We start from the raw sequence: 13014 nt of genomic DNA, 5'->3' as shown, positions 1-13014 counted from the left end.
TGTATACTTGGAGATGGCTACTGTTGTTTGTCTTCTGACAAAATAGTTCTTTCATTTACAACCCTCTATAATAATCATGTTTACAACTTGCTACAAAATAGTCCTACCAAATGTACTATGCAAGGCACAAATCACTATAGCATTTATTTAAATATTTCCAACATTATATAAAGAAAAATAATATGAAAATTTTAGAAGCAAAATAAAAGTTTATAAAGCTGAATTCCAGGATCTGTGCAAACAGACAATGTAGGATTAAATATGATTGTATAGATAAGTAGGTGTCATCTTCTCTGAGAATCTTGGTGACTATCAACTGTGGACAGAAAGCAGAGTTTTCCTATGAATTTCTTTGTCTAGTTTATATTCTTATTTAATGTCTGCATGCAAAAATAGAAGGATTTGAGCTACCATAATCTAAGTGTCATATGCATGAACACTGTTGTAAATATCGCCTTACATTCAGAAAAGAAAAAGGCAACTTTGTATTAACCTAAATTATAATAATGAATTGTTATAATTCTAGTAATATCATTTTGCATCAAAAGTGATGTTTTTCTCTAACAAAAGATCACTTAGCAGTGAATGTAGTTCTTTGAATACATCAGAAATACAGATCTGTGCTCCCTGCCTTCCATACCCATCACTTTTTAGAGCCTTTTTTTTTAGAAATTGTGCATAAGCAGAAAGAAGGTGAGAGACAGAGATGCAGTCCCTCATATACTTGCAGGCCCAAACTTTAAACACAATGAGGAAGCAGTCACACTTGATAACTCATGCCTTTGTAGAACTCTGGATGTAAAATACACTCTTCCTAGACTTCTTGACTAGAAGACTCTTCAAATATCAGTTAAAAATAGAGAAGCGGTCCTATCATCTCTTGATATATTGCAAATATTTCCCCCTCATTTTTCTGCTGCTAAGCATTTAGGGTTTGATTCTGCATTTTAAAAAAATGGTTGGCTTTTCTTCTTCTTAGTGGGGGGAAGTAATCACAGCTCAGAACAGTAATTACTAGCCCTAATCCAGACCCTGTGTACTACTGCAATAATATGTGTACAAAATGTGCCTTGTGAAGTATCAAATGAAAACTAATAATTCACTGTTTATTAATATTATTGTAAAATGCATGTGTTAGTGTGATATGTGAAGTTACAAATTCCTTCTGTATGTTGTTACTGGCACACGTTTAAGACCAGACAGCCTAGCCTCGATAAAGGTGATGAACAGGTTTGTCTTAGACAATGGAATGTTAGTTTACCTCAGCTTTGTTTACTGCTAATATGTAAACTATCGAGCTAAAACAGTGGAGGTTATCCTGTTCCTGAATTCAAGAGAAAGAGAATTATCATGGCTCCTGCACACCAAAGACACAGGATTCTGAATCTCCGAAAGGTCTTCCTGACTTGTAAGACAAATAAATCCTTTTGAGGGTATGAGGAACAGAGGAAAACTCCATTTTTATCCTTCACCTTAAGGAGACAAAGAAACCAAGCAATTTGATCTGTGATGGGTGCTGGCCAGACTGGCCTATGTAAAGCTGGAAAGGAGACTGTAGGTGAGAGAAGTCACCTTGAACAAAGAGTATCTTGATAGACTGAGTTGTAGACTTTTAGACAGGTTTATACTTTTATTTGCTTGTAACCATCTCTACCTTTATTTCTTTGACTTGGTATCACTTAATCCATACTCTTTTGTTAATAAATTTGTTTTACTTCTGCTATAATCCAATTCAGTGCTGTGCTTGAAGGGAAGGTGTATTTACCCCCATTAAGTTAATAAGTTGTGATGTCTTTAACAGAGCAGCAAACTTAATATTTTTTGTGAATGTGCAGTGGTAAAGGCTGTGCATTGCAAAGAAACATCTCTGAGGAGCTTGGAGGCTGGAGTTCACTGATTGTTACCTTCTCATGAGGCTGTGAGAGCCTTGAGGAGTTTGCAGATGAGGAAGGCAGATTGGTGTGGCTGGGAGCTGACACTATCCAATCACCAGCAAAACTCTCTTGCTGAGGCAGAGAGGTAACTCAGTGGGTCACAGCTCTGGTATCCCCAGAAGTGTGTTATGTATGGACTGAACCAAGTATCTGGGTGTGGACAAGCTGCAGACTGGTTTGTCAATAAGAGGAGATGTGTGAGAATGGCCAGTAAGGACTACAGGCATTCATCAGTGCGGTAGCAGCAATTCTACAGAAGCCTCTCCAAACACCATCTTACTACTCAGCACCAAGTCAAGGACTTAGGCCTTGATCCTGCAAACACTTAAGCACTTGTGTAACATAAGCACCTGAGTAGTACCACTAAAGTGAATGGGACTACTCACATGCTTAAAGTTAAGTTGGAGCACAAGCATTTGCAGGATTGGGTCCCTAGTACATAAGGCACAGGAATTATCTCTTAGAGTAAACATTTTTTAAAATACTTTGAAAAGAGATGCCGGCATTTGTGTTACTAATATAAAAGTATGATTCATTTTTATCTTCATTGATCATATATCCATGCTGCAAGCCTCTCTAGCTTAAAGAAGAAATGAAAATGGCTTTTTCAAGAAATTCTACTAATGCTCTTATCTAGTTGGTTTTGTAGATGTGAGTCTTTGAAGTTTTGATTTCAAGCTTCGTTGCAAAGAGTTTGAAGAAAATTGTGTCTATTAAACTTTCCACTAATGTCTCCTATTACTCTCAAAAAGCAGGTTTTTCTGTTGCTGCTGGTGGTGAAATAACAAGAAACATTACTGATAACAATGCACATCAGTTTGTTTACAATGTTAGGGTACTTTCAGGTGATTTTACCTTGCTACCTTAGTTCATAATCACTAGCTTCTGCAAAATCTTTTGAGATTGTGAAGTCCTAGAAGAATAGTCTATTGAAAATCAGTTACCATTACAAATGCCAACAGTAGGTGTATTAAGATAAGTTTTTACTTCTAGTTGAAGTTCTTTGTTCTCTATAATTGCAAGGATAGCTTTGTACTTAAGATTTTGGTTTTTTAGATTTTAATATACATAAATTAAGATTTGCTTAAAATCAAATAATTGATTTTAGATAATTTGTCTGTTTCTGGGGGGAATTACTTGGAAAGTGACAGATACTTTATCACTGGTAGCAGTTATGTTTAGTCAAGGTTAGCTAGAATAAAGTTTAGTTTACAGGATGATTGGAAGATTCTGCAGTCTGAGAAGATTTTTTTGCTTTTTTATACTTTTTTCATTTTAGATCTATTCATCTATTAAAAATAAGTAAATTAAAGATCTGGACTGACCTCAGATAAATCACCAAAAGTGTATGTTGGCAGCCTATTACTATTTATACTTCTTCTGCACCTAGATGCCTCAGCAGAGATCAGGGTCCATTCTGGTAGACTAGGTTCTGTACATACACATAGTTTAATTTGTAAACTCTGTAAACTAACAGGACAGACAAAGGATGGGAAGGGAAACAGAGACTCAGAGAAGTGAAGTGACCTGCCCAAGTCTTCATACAGTAGGTCAGAGCTGGGAACAAAATCCAGGTTTCCTTATCCCCAGTCCAGTACCCTATTGACCAGACCACAGTGCCTCTTTAACAGCAGGCTTCAGAACAAGGGAAAACTAGGTTGTTTTAAATACACTTTTAAAAACCCTTGTTTATACAACTCAGTCTGGTAATTTACTTAACTTTGCCTTTCATAATATTTTTCTTTGTTCATGGTATTATTTAAAGTAAGAAGAAGTGACCTAAGGTATAAAGTAAAACACGGTCCACATTTACATGGACTGTACACAATACTACAAAATTAACTTTTTATAATGGTGTAGTTCATGCAAATGAATGGAAAATGCATGTTATAGAATTAAATAATACAATTACAAAGTTAAAATGAAAAAAAATAATAGTGGAGGAAAAGCAAAAATAAGAGTTTCACACAAGGCAGAAAAGATGCGGTCAGAGGGGATTTGAAAATAGATGGAGAGACAGTAAAACTGATAAAAGAAAGTTGTTCAAGAGTGCAAGTGATGTAGATAAGACTCAGGATTAATGATAAGATTATATGAAGGAACTGAGAGGAAGTCATTGCTAGATGAGAAGAGGCAGAGGAGAACATAGACAAATGAATAGAGAGGTAGGCTAGAACAGATCCATGGACAAAGGCAGTGATGAGCTGCCAAAATCTTGGTAACTGATTCCCTTCTGAGTCTTCGACGGCACGGCTCCAGTGGGTGAAGGACTCGCCGCCGAAGACCCGGTAGGGAACCGCCCGGTGAGTACACCTCCCACCCATGTCTTGCCCCCAACTGCCCCCCCCGCTCTTTGTCCCCTGACCACTCCTTCCCGAGACCCCCAACCCTAACTGCTCCCCAGGACTCCACCCCCTGCCCAACTTGCCCTGTTCCCTGACTGCCCCGACCCCATCCACCAACACCCCAACAGACCCCCAGAACTCCCATGCGGCGCCTACCCAACCCCCCCCATCCCCATCCCCTGACTGCCCACCAAGAGCCTCTGCCCCATCCACCCCCTCCGCTCTCTGTCCCTGACCCTGCCTTATCCAACCCCCACAACCCCAGCCTCTTACTCCCGCTGGGGCCGGGCTGGAGCCGTGCCGTGCGGCCGGAGTTGAGGCTGGGGACCGGAGTCGGGGCTCGGGACCAGAGTCGGGGCTCGGCCAGGGTCGGAGTGGCGCCACGTGGCCGGAGTCGGGGCCTGGGATAGGGCCCAGGCCAGAGCCGCGCCGCGTGGCCGCAGTCGGGGCCCGGCCCAAGCCGGAGCTGTGCGGCTGGAGTCAGGCCCGGGGCCCGGCCTGGAGCCAGAGTCGGGGCCTGGGCTGGGGCCCGGCCCGGAGCTGCACCGCACGGCCAGAGTCAGGGCCTGGGATAGGGCCCGGGCCGGAGCCGCGCCACGTGGCCGCAGTCGGCGCCCGGCCTGAGCCGGAGCCGTGCAGCCAGAGTCAGGCCTGCAGCCAGAGTCGGGGCCTGGGCTGGGGCCCGGCCCGGAGCTGCAGCGCGCGGCCAGAGTCAGGCCGTGCAGCACCTGGAGCCCTCCTCGCGCCCCATCCCCCCCCCAGTTCACCTGCAGGAAGCCCTGCTTCCCGCGTGATTCACAGGAAGCAGGAGAGGGGGAGGAGAAGCTGGGGGGAGCATCAGGGAAGGAGGTGGAGCTAGGTGAGCTGGGGCCAGGGGCAGGGCAGGGAGCTGCCACAGATTTTGTTAAATTTAAAAGCCTTTTTAGAACCGGGACAACCAGTTCTAAAAGGGCTTCTAAATTTAACAACCGGTTCCCGCGAACCGGTGAGAACCGGCTCCAGCTCACCACTGGACAAAGGCAAAGAGAATGGTTTTGAGCGGGATTCAAAAATCAATCATCTGTTTGAGGATAGTGAAGATGTGGTCCTATTACTTTGTACAAGTGAGGGAGCAAGCAGTAGCATACTTTACATGCTGGCCTCTGGAGAACTGGAACTTGGGAAAACACAAAATAAGAGGGTTGCAAGAGCAGATTGTAATTAAATTTAGCATTTAAATAGCAATTTTGCATGTTCAAAGACTTTTAGAAACATCATTTTATCCTCACAAAACTCCTGTGAGGACAGTAAATATTAACCTTATTTTTCAGATGGAGAAGCAGAAACACAATGTGACTTTCACACAATGAGGTAACAGAAGAAGGCATAGCTGGAGAATTTTAGCAGTGGGAGAATTAAGTTAGTTGTATACAGAGGCAATGTTGTGTTGGTGGCAACAGGCAAATTTGTCAGCATTGAATGGGATGGTAAAAGAAACTTCAGGGTTGAATCCAAATTTTTGGACAATAATGGATACAAATTGAAAGTCTCTGCTGAAAAGAGAAATTGAAGGAATGATCACAGATTTAATTGCTCAAAGTTGACAGGAAGAAGTCTTCAGAGGTGTTGTAAACTATGCAGTTGAATGTCATCACCATGACAGTGGTAGCTAACATAAAAGGAAACTTAGGAGGGAAATGTTAGTTAGATGACCATCCTGTCTGTGCCTGTGACAAAAAGTCCAGAAAGACCATAAAAAAGTGATGATGTAGATACAATTCAAAGTAAAAACTTCATGTCTTTAATTATTATTATGGTGGCGCTTGGTAGGGACTGTATAGTGAGGGCTGCTATCTAACATGGGCCAAAAATAGGGCACAGATTCTTTTTTTTTTTCTTTTTCTTTCTGTAAAAGGAGGTGGCCAATTATTGTGAAATTTCACTAAAGGTTCCACAACCGCAATCTTGAACCTATCCTAGCTTTCCATTACATCTTTTAACCACCCTTCTGCACAGAACCCTTTACCAAATACCCTCTTCCAACACAGCCAACTACTGTGCTACACATCTACAACTTCTAGTACTTGGAAAAATATTTGCTAAAGAGATACGTGTAGAGTGAAGGTCGTGGTGCCTGATCTCAGGTGTATAGTGTTTGCGATAATGGTAAGGTCGATGGAGGAGTAGAGGGTATGTACGTACCATTAAGCGGCTTAACTTTTCATTTCCCTGCTTTTATGAGTTTGGCTCAGAAATATTCTGTATGTAGCATCTCTAACCATTTTGTAATGACTTTTTTATTATTTTGATTTATTTTAAACATTTATGTGGTGTGGTCACCATGCTTCTGGACACCTTATAACACTTAAATTTAAACACTCAAGAAGATCTATAAGAGATCAATGTTTAATGCCATGCTCCCTTGATCACTAGTTGGGGTCAGGAAGAATGTACTCTGTTTATAGCATCCTTATCACACTCTTTGTTTCTCCTCTTTTGTCCTTTATTAGCTAATAATTAAGAATCTGTTTTTCATTTGATTTTCCAGTAATAATGTTGATTTAATTAATTGTTTTTTACAGTACAACTTGTTCAGGGATTTCTGCTCTATCTAGTTACCTTAGCTGTTTTCCTGTCATTTTAGCTTCTTCTGTCTCTCTGGGATGTCTTCTCTTTTTTGCCTGTTGTCAGAGTTGTACCGGTGTGGTGCTCTGCTTTCTCCTTGTTGGTATCACTCGGCTGCGTGCGTGAGTTCCCTCTGTGTGCTGCCCCAGCTCTGCAGATAGCTGACACAGCAGACCCGACGAGAACCCCCAATAACCACAGAGTCCAGTAAGATGCAAAGTCACATCGGCTAGGTTTATTGCGACCTCGGACACAATTGCAGTTCCCTGTAGGTTTCTTAGCCTAATTCAGGGCATACTACGAGAAAGTGCCTCTTGGCAATGGACCCGGCTCAGTGGCGGGACTTTCCACTGCCCCCTCGGCCGGACAAAGGCACCTCCCCAGGAATGCATTCTTATACACAGATACAAACTAGTTACACATCACACCTGACGTATTGAGGTGCAACCTTTCTACGTAGCAAGGTGCCGCCTCTCACCTTGTACATGTTGGTTCGATCAAAACAACTCTATCCATCATATTACCCTTTTGCCCCTGTCATTGGGATGGGCCAGCCTGTTCTTTGTTATCTGTGTGGAATGTGCAAGTATGTGAATGTTCTGATATCTAGTGTTCGGTACCTTTTAGGTACGTATCTTCTTGCAGCATCAGACCTTTCCTTGCCAGCTTCTGTGAGCAGGGCCTGCCTCTGGCTCACAGCTTAACTTTGCTTTATGTTAGCAAAGTCTTGACCATTACTTCAGTTCAGGCCTCAGGCCTTGATACCAAGGTTTATATCTCAGGGCCTCCTCTTACTACATTGCCTATCCTCTAACTGAACATTTTCTCAAGGGACTTTTATACGGTGCAGGGAAGGACTCGTAAGAATTATGAGCAACCCTGTCATGGGTTGACTGATCCCTTTAAGAGAGAGCAGGATCCAGTGCACCGGTGACTCATCAGTTGCCTTCCAAGTGGGGTTGAAAAAAGCATCTGGGCCATATAAATGGGGAGAGCCGATGAGCTAGCAAGAATACTGTAGGAGACTGTATCAAAAACTTTGCTAAAGGAAAGATATAGCATGTCCACTGCTTTCCCCATGTCCACACAGTGAGTTACCATAGAAGGCAATCAGGTTGGTCAGGCATGACTTGCCCTTGGTGAATCCATGTTGACTGTTCCTGATCATCTTCCTCTCCTCCAAGTGCTTCAAAATGGATTTCTTGAGGACCCTGTTCCATGATTTTTCCAGGGACTGAGGTGAGGCTGACCAGTCTTTAGTTCCCCAGATCCTTCTTCTTCCCTTTTTTTAAAGATGAGCACTATATTTGCCTTTTCCCAGTTGTCTGGGACCTCCCCTGATCGCTACGAGTTTTCAAAGATAATGGCCAATAGTTCTACAATCACATCAGCCAACTCCCTCAGCACCCTCAGATGCATTAGATCCATCCCCATGGACTTGTGCATGTCCAGTTTTTCTAAATAGTAGTTCTTAATCTGTTCTTTCACCACTGAGGGCTGCTCACCTCCTCCCCATACTGTGCTGCCCAGTGCAGCAGTCTGGGAGCTGACCTAGTATGTGAAGACAAGGCAAAAAAAAGCACTGAGTACTTCAGCTTTTTCCACATCGTCTATCACTAGGTTGCCTCCCCCACACTTTCCCTCACCTTCTTGTTGCTAGCATACCTGTAGAAACCCTTCTTGTTACCCTTCACATCCCTTGCTAGCTGCAACTCCAATTGTGCTTTGGCCTTCCTGATTATATCCTTGCATGCTTGAGCAATCTTTTTATACGCCTACCTAGTCATCTGTCCAAGTTTCCACCTCTTATAAGCTTCCTTTTTGTATTTAAGCTCTCTGAAGATTTCTCTGTTAAACCAAGCTGGTTGCCTGCCATATTTTCTGTTCTTTCTGCACATCGGGATAGTTTGTTCCTGCACCCTCAATAAGGCTTCTTTAAAATACTGCAAGCTCTCCTGGACTTCTTTCTCCCTCATATTAACTTCCATGGGGAACCTGCCAATCAGCTCCCCGAGGGAGTCAGTCTGCTTTTATGAAGTCCAGAGTCCGTATTGTGCTGCTCTCCTTTCTTTCTTTTTGTCAGGATCCTGAACTCGACCATCTCATGGTCACTGCTGCCCAGGTTGCCAACCATTTCTACCTCCTACCAATTCTTTCCTGTTTTTGAGCAGCAGGTCAAGAGGAGCACGGCCCCTAGTTGGTTCCTCCTGCACTTGCACCAGGAAGTTGTCCCCAACACTCTCCAAAAACTTCCTAGATTGTCTGTGCACTGCTGTATTGCTCTCCTAGTAGATTTCAGTCTGCTATCTCACTCCAAAAAGGTGCTTAACTGCTTCTTACATTTATCCTGACAGAAGGGATACTTTATATATGTATTTTCCTGTTCGTGTTCTATAAATTACACCATAGCTATCACTACAGAACAAAGAGAAATAGTTTCAGAAATAAAGATTTGCTTCATATTTACGCTGGGTCAACCCTACCAACCACCATTCAGCAACCATTCTAGTCTAGAACAAGCTGATTGATCTTTCTCTTTAATCTTTTCATTCTTTTTTTCCTTCATCTGTTGTTTGTTCAAAAAGCAGTTTTAACAACTATCACCTCTGCAGAGAAAGCCAGTTTCTAGACCCCTTAAGTCAGAGCCTCTCTTCTCTGATTTAGACCAAAGCAAGATGGATATATTTCTGCATCACTGATGGGCAGGTGAGGGTTTGTCCAGGCTCCTTGTTAACAGAGCCATCTTTTGATCCGTTTAAAAGAAAATCTCAACTTTCATTTTTAAAAGTGAGTCTCTAGCTCTTTTCTTTGAGAGAGCCTGGAAAATATGAACCAATGCAGAATGATTGCTAAGACTGAAAGCAACATGCAGCTGGGCTTTCCTTCTTTAACAAGAGACTGGGAGGACTTATAGACGTCACTTGCAAACATACACAGGCACTTTTTTAATATAAAGTGAGTCAGTTACACTTTGGGTCTAACCCAAAGAATCATCTCATTGGTCTGCTCCACAATCTTTAAGGCTTTTAGGCTGACCCTGTACGCTGTGGTGGCATAATAATACTTAATAATACATAGCTCCTACATTGTGCTTTTCCTCAGTAGATCTCAAAGTGCTTTGCAAAGTAGGTAAGTATCATTATCCCATTTTACCAATAGAGACACTGAGGCACAGGGAAGTGAAATAACTTGCTGTACTCAGTAAACATTTGTTTCATAACCTGGCCAAAACTTGCTAGTACTCCCAGGCCTCTTTAAATGTGACCATTACCACGGCAACCTCAGCAGCTGTTTCAAGGGGAACTCCCTTCTTTCATCGAATACCTCTAAGTGTACATGGAGGGAATGCTCAGTTTAGTCCTTGCAACCTACCTTGACCTTTTGAAGCTATTAAATCCGACAGCAGATGGGGAGAGGAGAGAAGATGGTGTCAAGCTGTTGTTGCCACACTGAGCGAAAATTGTGTGCCATTGCAAACCTGCCTCTCTCCCTACTGCCCCTCTTTCCACCAGCCAGCCATAGCACAGAATCTGAAGAGCTGGTATGTTAAAAGAGGGCCTAATGTTCATGCCCAAAGTAGAGTTTGACATCTCAGAAGGAATCAGATTCAGAATGTTTATTTTGATAGGACAGAATAATTTTGCACATGTTCTTGGCTCATTTTGATCTACATCAAGGAGTAGCCTGTTTCAAAATATCTTCTGTCCAGCTACAGTCATTATGTAGAACATATTATATTCTCTTATCATTTTGCCACATGTTTAACTTATGAGAGTTTGTAAAGTGTATCCTCAAAAAGACGGATCCCATTGTAGCTTGCCTATACTTGTTATAAGCAATATTGTCTTGACTCAGCAGTTAGGCCAGACATACACTTTGGCAAAGCTTTTCTTCACTCTCTTTTAAAATTAATGTTTCTCTCAGCCAGCCCTCCTTCAATGACAGATACTACTTTTTAGGCACAGTAGGATAAAAGTAAGTTTCTTATCTAAAATTGGAATTCTTGCAATTTATGTTCTTTACAGATTCACACACCCTTTTCCTCGCTGTCTTTAGAAAAAGCAGGTTTCTGGATAGGTGGATTAAGGAATTGAGGTGTTGATTGGAAATGTTCTATATTTAAAGATGGTTTCCTGCCACACAACCCTGTTTTTCAGACCTTAGAGTAGAGGCTTCCAGGTTCTTATATCTAAACACTGTATATTTGGGGTGGCAAATTTCTCAGAATTCTAATTTCAGGTAAAATAACTTTAATTTTTCCTCAGCTTTAGAGTGTGAATGTGATGAGGATACAATGACAATTTTTGAGCACAGAGATGATTTAGAATGAAATTCTACACTGCATCCTGTTATATTCTAAAAGAATCATATAGGAACTCATACACAAGTGGAGACTAAAATGTACACATTGGCTGCAGATGTATGATTAACTTGCCCTCTAATATTGAAAAAAAATTCAGATTCTTTAAAAATAATTGATATGAACAAATACATTAACCACTAATACTGTCCAGATCATCATGTTGATTTATCTGCATCATAAATTATGTCATTAAGATTACATGTATGAGAGTCTAACCTACAGACCGAATTTTCAGAGATACTGTGTTCTAAGTCCATAAGCATAATTAATTTGTTTTAACTGTCTCTTTTCCCTCTCCTACCCCCCAGATTGTTTTTTTGTTTTGGTTTGGTTTTTTGCTTTGACGTGGCGGGGTGCATACTCAAAAAAATTTTACTGATAGGGGTGCGCGATCAAAACAGTTTGGAGACCACTGGTTTAGAGGAAGATGTCGCTTGGGTAAGCAATTACAAGTAATCCTTATGTGAACTCTGCACACATTTTTGAAGAACATAACCTGCCAACTGGTTTCCAGTTGTTAGCATTTTGTAACTACACCTCTATCCCGATAGAACGCGACCCGATATAACACGAATTCGGATATAACACGGTAAAGCAGCGGGGAGCCGTAGGACCTTTAAAGTGCCACCCGAGCCCTGCTGCTTTACCGCATTATATCCAAATTCGTGTGGAGCCCTGGGCCCTTTAAATCACCATCTGGGGCTCCAGCAGCCGGGCATGGGCAATGGTTTAAAGGGCCCAGGGCTCCCCACAGCAGCTGGAGCACCAGGCCCTTTAAATCCCCGCCAGGGCTCTGGCAGCTGGGCTCAGGCGGTGATTTAAAGGGCCAGAGGCTCCAGCTGCTGCGGGGTGCCCCAGGCCCTTTAAAGCCCCACCCGAGCCCCGCTGCCAGAGCTCCAGCGGTGATTTAAAGGGACCGGGGCTCCTGCAGTGGCTGGAGCACCGGGCCCTTGAAATCACCGCAGGAGAAGCCGGTCCAGTCCGGCGTACCAGCTCTTGCCAGTACGCAGTACTGGACCGAACCCGATATAACTCGGTCTCATCTATAAGGCGGTGATATTTTTTGGCTCCTGAGGACCGTGTTATATCGGGGTAGGGGTGTATGTTTATGCCTTCTAATACAAGATACTCCGTGCAGATATGGTTTTGGGGTGGCTCAGATGTATAACATAAATGACTGAACAATTTTGTCGTTTCTTCCTTTGTGTTGAAAACAGTGTTCAATTACTGTGTGCTTCACTATAACATTCCAATTCTTTTTAAAATGTTTTGAATTTTCTTGTGCCCTTTGTGATTCATTATACAATTCATTTGAACAGTTTTATTCTGGTACTAACATGATGTACAGAAGCAATTCAGACCCAGTGATGCTTTATGGACCTACAATCCACGTAGAATTTTGTTGGGCATGGAATGTGTGCAGTGAGAATCAATGCAAACTGAGTGTAATTGTCCATGTTAAATTATTAATAAAAAAGACTGTAACTGTTAGCAATGTAAACCTCCCATATGCTGCTTCTGAGCTTTAGGTTGAATCTTCTTTTATGCGGCAGGTGTTTATGTATTGGTATACTCTTGAAGCTGGTAATGTTATGTCTGCCATAATCATAAATCAGTCACTCCATTTGTAAACCTGTATATCTGCATGCTTTTGGTAGTCATACCATATAGGATTTCATTTGCATATAGACAAATCAGGGAATTTTCTTATCTGATTAAAATGCCTGGGATATGCATTTTGCTTGCTTAGGTGGCCTGTAGCTAAAAC

The 13014-nt window shown here is 42.1% G+C and overlaps 1 protein-coding gene across 4 annotated transcripts in view; it reads left to right on the top strand.

Annotated features, from left to right (window-relative positions):
* The window catches only part of CFAP47 (cilia and flagella associated protein 47), a 642607-nt gene that overhangs the window by 393885 nt on the left and 235708 nt on the right, over window positions 1–13014 (top strand). The gene's annotated exons all lie outside the window — the stretch shown is intronic.

This window comes from Mauremys reevesii, linkage group 1 (genome assembly GCF_016161935.1).
Source record: "Mauremys reevesii isolate NIE-2019 linkage group 1, ASM1616193v1, whole genome shotgun sequence".
Taxonomy (NCBI): Eukaryota; Metazoa; Chordata; order Testudines; family Geoemydidae; genus Mauremys; species Mauremys reevesii.
Note: the sequence above shows the minus strand (reverse complement) of the source record. Positions and strands in the feature narration are given on the sequence as shown.